This window comes from Sapajus apella, unplaced genomic scaffold (assembly GCF_009761245.1).
Source record: "Sapajus apella isolate SASKATOON/1434 unplaced genomic scaffold, GSC_monkey_1.0 scaffold7, whole genome shotgun sequence".
NCBI classification, from domain to species: Eukaryota; Metazoa; Chordata; class Mammalia; order Primates; family Cebidae; genus Sapajus; species Sapajus apella.
Window position 1 is genome coordinate 22045908 of NW_022436947.1, and position 7122 is coordinate 22053029.

The following is a 7122-nucleotide window of genomic DNA, read 5'->3' on the forward strand; positions in this document are numbered from 1 at the left end:
AAGCCCATTCAAAAGTTGGCGAAGGATTATGAACAGACACTTTACAAAAGAAGACACATATGAGGCCAACAAACATGAAAAAATGCTCATCATCACTGCTCATTAGAGAAATGCAAATCAAAACTACATTGAGATACCATCTCATGCCAGTTAGAATGGCGATCATTAAAAAATCTGGAGACAACAAATGCTGGAGAGGATGTGGAGAAATAGGAACACTTTTACACTGTTGGTGGGAGTGTAAATTGGTTCAACCATTGTGGAAGACAGTATGGCGATTCCTCAAGGACCTAGAAATAGAAATTCCATTTGATCCAGCAATCCCATTACTGGGTATATATCCAAAGGATTATAAATCGTTCTATTATAAGGACACATGCGCACGAATGTTCATTGCAGCACAGCTTACAACAGCAAAGACCTGGAACCAACCCAAATGCCCATCAATGATAGACTGGACAGGGAAAATGTGGCACATATACACCATGGAATATTACGCAGCCATCAAAAATGATGAGTTTGTGTCCTTTGTAGGGACATGGATGAATCTGGAAACCATCATTCTCAGCAAACTGACACAAGAACAGAAAATCAAACACCCCATATTCTCACTCATAGGCGGGTGTTGAACAATGAGAACACATGGACACAGGGAGGGGAGTATCACATACTGGGGTCTGTTGGGGGAAATAGAGGAGGGACAGCAGGGGGTGGGGAGTTGGGGAGTGATAGCATGGGGAGAAATGCCAGATATAGGTGAAGGGGAGGAAGGCAACAAATAACACTGCCATGTGTGTACCTATGCAACAATCTTGCATGTTCTTCACATTTACCCCAAAGCCTAAAATGCAATAAAAAATAAAAATAAATATATAATAAAATAAAAATTCAAAAAACAAAGGAGCTAACACATTTTGACAAAATTAAAGTGTTTAAATGAGTAATACAACCCAATTCTAAGAATCACTCTAAAGCTATATTAATACAGTGTGATATTGGTGAAAGGATATACATGTAAATCAAAGAAAGAGAATAAAGAGTTCAGAAATAAACCCACACATATATGGTCACTTGGTATTTAACTAACATATGAAACAAATTCAAAAAATAAAGGCTGATCTTTCCAATAAGTAATGTTGAATCAACTGGTCATCTCTAAGTTAAAAAATGAATCTCAAAGCAAGCCTGCTAGTTTTATTAGAATTAACTTAAAATGAATGACTGCTCTAAATATATAACAGGAAACTATAAAACATTAGAGAAAAATGAAAGGGAAAACCTTGATGACAGAGGATTATATGAGGAGTTCCGAGACATGATAACATAAAAGTGTTAAAAATATTAATTAATTGGACTTTAGCAGACTTAAAACCTCTCTGTAAAACACCCTTTAAAGAGATAACATAAATATTACACTGAAAGAAGATATTTGACAAGAACTTCTCCCCAGTATATGTAAAGAATGTTCAAATGCAATAATAAAAATACCCAGTTTATAATTGTGCAAAGGTCTTCAACAAAAACTTCACCTAAGAAAATACAAGAAGAGTAAACAGGCAGATAAAAGATATTTAACATCATTCGTCATTAGGAAAACACAAACTAAAACCACAATAAGATATCACTACTCATCTATTAGAATGGCTGCAATTTTAAAATATGAACAATATCAAGCACTGGTGAGGATGCAGATCAATTGGATTGCTCATCTGTTGCTGGTAGGAATGTACAACGTTACAGGCACTCTGGAAAGTGATTTGTTATTTTCTTATAAGTTATTTCTTATCATATGACCCAGTGATCTATCTCTTAAATATTTATCCTAGGAAAATCTTCAGACAAAAATCTCAAAAAAAATATTCAAAGCTTTATTTGTAATAGTTCAAAACTGATAACTCAAATGTCCTTCAGCGGAATATTACTCAGAAATGGAAAGAAATGAAATATGAATACAATAGCCTGATAAATTTCAAAAGCATGTTCTAAATGATAAAAGCCAATTTCAAATATTACATACCATATTATGCATATAATATCTCAGAAATTGAAAATATAATGACAAAGACTAAATCCACCTTTGCCAAAGATGTGTGTTGGTGGAAGGGTAGAGAGCAGGTCTAAGTATGAAAGGTTGACATGGGAAAATTTCCTTGGGCTTAAAGTTCCACATCCTGATAATCCATGGTTACATGAAACAGCTATACATGTGTTAAAATTCATAGGAAGAATACCAAATTTTTTAAAAGTTATTTTTACTAAATGAAAATTTTAAATCAAAATTAGAAAAAATGAAATGAAGAATGGCTGAATCAAAATGACTCAGGAAAAATAAAAGTCTTGCACAAGCTGATTCTTGTTCACCATGAAAGTAACTCAGCAGTATTTGTCATGGGGCCTGTCACACAGTAGTCACTTTAAGTTTGAATTGCAAAGATGTATAACTAAGAGTTAATTTTAAATGGTTTCCAAGTGTAATAATTGAAAACTCAAAAACACAGATGTATAATTTGGGATTTCAATCATTAAATATAAATTATGCTACAATATTTATTAAAATAGTTTAATTATAATTTTTTCTAAAATGAGACAAAAATAAATTTTAGAAAACAACATAAAATGGTTTTTAAGATATTTTTACATGAAGATCACTAGGCTATAAGGAAAAATTGAGGCACGCACAATAATAGTTAAATTCATCCTATTTTAAAAATGTTTCACTAACTTGCAGCTGTTTAAAGATCATAGTTGTACATACGTATATTTTATTTGGTCTTTATAAAGATATGTTTGTCAAATGGAAAATGCATAGCACCATGTGAGTCAGCTTTTGCTGCAGTAATGCAATTTCACAAACAACTCCAAAATTTCAGTGACTTTACAACAATAAGATTTATTTCTACTCACATTACGAATTACAGCTGTGAATTGGCTCTAGCTCTGCAGCTCTGCTCTAGACTGAGGGTGAACTGTGAGTCTGTTGCTATGTGTTTTTATTGTCAAGAGTAGTTGCACATCTGAGAATAAGTTTTTTTCTGATAAAAATCTGCAGTGAAATTTTATTATTTTTTTACTGTCAGCCATAGAAATCTCTTAATTGTGGATTATACATGCTTTGGGAAATACCTTAACTATCTATCTGGGTTGAGTGATCAGAATGAAATAGCAAAGGACCCTTGCAAAGGACCATTTCAAAGCTCCTTGCTCCTTGCCAATGTACCAGAAAAGAAAACTAAATTGTTTTGAGGTTTCTTTGCTGTAGTTGCTGTTGTTTTGTTTTGTTTTGTTTGTTAGGGAATGTGGGAGGGGAAGAAAAAGAATAAAAGGAGGGAAATGGATAGAGGAGCCATTGAGATTATAAGACTGAGTACTGCTGGAATAAAGCAACCACTAAAAATATTTCAAAATTAGAGGAATTTTAACAGTTGTCAGGTTGATGTTACATTGTTACATAATAATTACTCTGTAGTCTTTTTAATTTCTCAGTAAAATCTGCTACACTCAATTGCCTCATGGAGAAAGTATTTTGGTGAGGAAGGTGGCGAGTTTCACTATATAGTCAAACTGAATTGAGGGAGAAACAGCAGCCACAGGATGGAATACATCCCTTATCCTGAACAAACTTGCTGGGATAACTGTTTGATACCAGAAATGACCATGGAACATAGAAGCTCTTTGGGAATTCTCAAAAATCTAGAAAGTGGCTTTGAAATTCCAATGGCAATAAAAAAAAAAAATTGGGGGATGAGGGTGGCACCACCAGGCAATCTTAACGAGTCACAAATGACAGGGAGGGACACTCCAGCTCAGTTAGGGAAATAATTGACCATGTTTTCTCTAATGTGATCACAGCTATTAAAATCTTGTCTCTCTTGTAGCACACATGTGGCCCATTAGTTTTTATATTTTAAATCCCATTCTTAATTCTACCTTACAACGCTATCAGAGGTTATGATTTTGCATATGATCCACTTTTTATTATTCTTTTTTATACCTTTGAATTGTGCTGACCCTCCTAAAATTGTGCTTGGAACAGGATGAGGAAGGGAGAGAAGAAGGAAAGAAGAGAGAAAAAAATGAGGTTTCTAAAAATGTTGCCCTTGCTGTATCTGAATTTTTTCTGTTATTTTACTTGCTCTTCATCAGACTGCCATCAACAGTACTTCACCATCTCCATACCCCTTGCAACACGTATATATAAAACATAAATCTTAAAATAAATGAATTCACATATATTTATTCATAACAATGATGTAACAAATCTATCATATAAGCAGGATCAATTTAATTTGATCTCTCAACATTCCACCAACTTCTTGCTAACAAGAGCATACATGCAAACAAGATAAAAGCCCTTTCAGGATTTAAAGTTCACTTTGTAGTCAGAAAACCAAAAATTCTGTCAATTAGAGTGGGAATAAAGTAATGACTTTATAATCAGAAGTAACGCAATGTCATCAAGGAAGGTCATTATTCTTACATTGTTCAGAGAAGTCCTGGGTAAAATTTATATTTATTGTTTTCCTCCTATTCCTTTTGAACATCTCTTCCACTTTTTGGTAGGCTGGTGAATGTTAATATTTTTCTCGTGTTCTCCTCACTTCAGAATAACTAGATACCCAGTGACCCCAAATGTTCAGCCTTCCCCAGCCTTGGTGCTTCACTGTAGACATCATGTCTACTGGACTTCCTGTCTCCCTCCTCACTGACAATACCTGTTATCTCACATTTTAAGAAACTCACCTCAGTTTGTTATAGAATATAGAAGAAAATGAGAAACTTGTATTAGCTTTAAAAGAAAATGAGGTATACAAGACATATCAATAATGTTGTCTCCCATACCACCCATACATTTCTTTCTTTCTTTTCTTTTCTTTTTTTTTTTGGAGGGGTGGGGAGACAAAGTCTTGCTCTGACACCCAGGCTGGAGTAATTTTTGTATTTTTAGTAGAGATGGAGTTTCATGATGTTGGCCAGGTTGGTCTTGAACTCCTGAGCTAAAGTGATCCAACAAGCTTGGCCTCCCAAAGTGCTGGGATTACAGGTGTGAGCCACCATACCCAGCCCCATACCCAGTACTTTTCTAATTTAAACTTTGGTTGCAGTAGAAACAAAGCATAAACTAGACAATGACACATAGGGCTTTTACTCCTCCACCCGCAGCCCCTGCCAGGAAAAAAAAAAAAAAAAAAAAAAACTTATTGAGGGAATTACAATCATCCTCTCTTTGTTTTGCATCAGGACTTTCCACTGAGACTACATGGAAGCCTACAGGTGGTATAGGCTCAGGTGTTGAAATGGTAATAATGCACCATAAGCAATAACATCCTTGTAGAGCTTTGCAGAAGAGAAAAAAGCATAGAAACATGTTTAAATAGGAGAAAGGAAAAGACATAGAGAGATAATTGTAGATGAGAGAAACTACATCATCTCATGAAGGGAGGTGAATGGTGAGCCTAGAGGCCTAGTGGCTCTGTAGCTCCCAGTTATTAGAAACTCAAACAACTCCTCCTACCGTTGGGTTCTGCTTCCATCAATCTAATTGAAAAGCCTTCAGTGGTCTAGAGTAAAGCTTCCCTTTCTGTGCAGTTAAAAGAATTTTGACTGGAAGATGGTAATAAGTAATCCCTGGATTCCATGAGCAGCTGCCCCATTTTGCTTTCATAATATCCAGTTCTACTACAGTACTTGCTACCTTGTGTTTATTAGTTGACATTCTCACCTCTCCTACCGGTTTAGAACATGGTGAGGGCTGCATCTCTTACACTGGTATTAGTAACAACACTAAAAATTTTAACCTATAGCTAAAAATAAGTGTCTATTGAATTATTGGAAAACAATTCTATTCAAAAATTAGAATCCATTTCCCTCTATCTTCCTATCCCACCATCTTGAGGGAAAAAGAGCAGAATCATTAACAGTACAAGGTCACTCACATCAATGGAGAAAGAATATAAAATGAGACTGTGGTAAAAGTGAAGAGAAAGAAAAAAGATTTAACTTATCTCATGGTTTGAGGGAATGTTTAAAGGGATACAGGTGGGAAAAGAACACACCAACAGAGAAGCTTTTATTTGTTATCTGCCTAGTAGCCCTGATATTTTAATACTTAAACCAAATGATTTACTTTCTAATAAATTCTAGTGCAAAGCATAGTGGAAGAAGGAGAGTCTTCAAAGGGAGCAGGTCTTGCAATTAATTACAGCAGCCAAACCTCTCTTTTTTTGTATAAATAGAAATAATATTCTGCTATCAGTAATTCAAGGGTGAAAGAGGTTGTAATCTATGTCTTTTGACCCTCTCAGTATCCAGGACATCAAGCTTTTGCAACTGGGTTGGGTGGCACAGTGCAGAGGGGCGGGTAAAGTCCTTAGAGTTGTCAGGGGAGATATAAAAACATCTTAAATCTGAAGGCACATTGACTGCCAAGACTTGAAATTCCCTTTACTCAGTAGAATTTCCATCATCTTTAACAAAGTTTCTCTGAAGTGATTTTTTTTCTCAGTAATGTAACATCTACATTACTCTCTTTTGACATCTAAAGAAGGTCTCCATAAATATGCATTTTCCATTGAATTTATGATACAACCACACTGAGTGCATCCTTGACATCATGTCACTTCCTTAGTCATGCATTGACATTATAATGTTATTTACTACAGAGTAACATTGACAGCATCTTGGGAACACTGTGACAGCATTTTAGTTGCCATGTAAGTGAATATTGAAAGGGCGTTTGAAAAAAAATCACTTGGAAGAAAAAAAAATAGAACCTAGAGATAATTATCATAGTTTCCTAAAACAATTTTTGCAACCTGAACACTTGTTGGAAGTCTATTCTAGTTCAATGATAGATGAGTGACTAAATGCTGCTCCTTTTAAAAATATAGAAATAAATTCTGTCTGAAACAGGAGAGTAGATAAAATCCAGAAATTCTCACATTGGTTTTTGAATGCAAGATGCGTTTATTATCCAGCTTTTCCGTTTTTTGATCAAATGATTATATCAGTAAACTGTCAATCCCCATAAAATAGACATTTTACAAGTATGAATTTAAAATATACATTTTAGCAGGAAAAGCACAGACTATCTCCAAGGTAAAGAAAGTCTGTTTTTTCCATTAC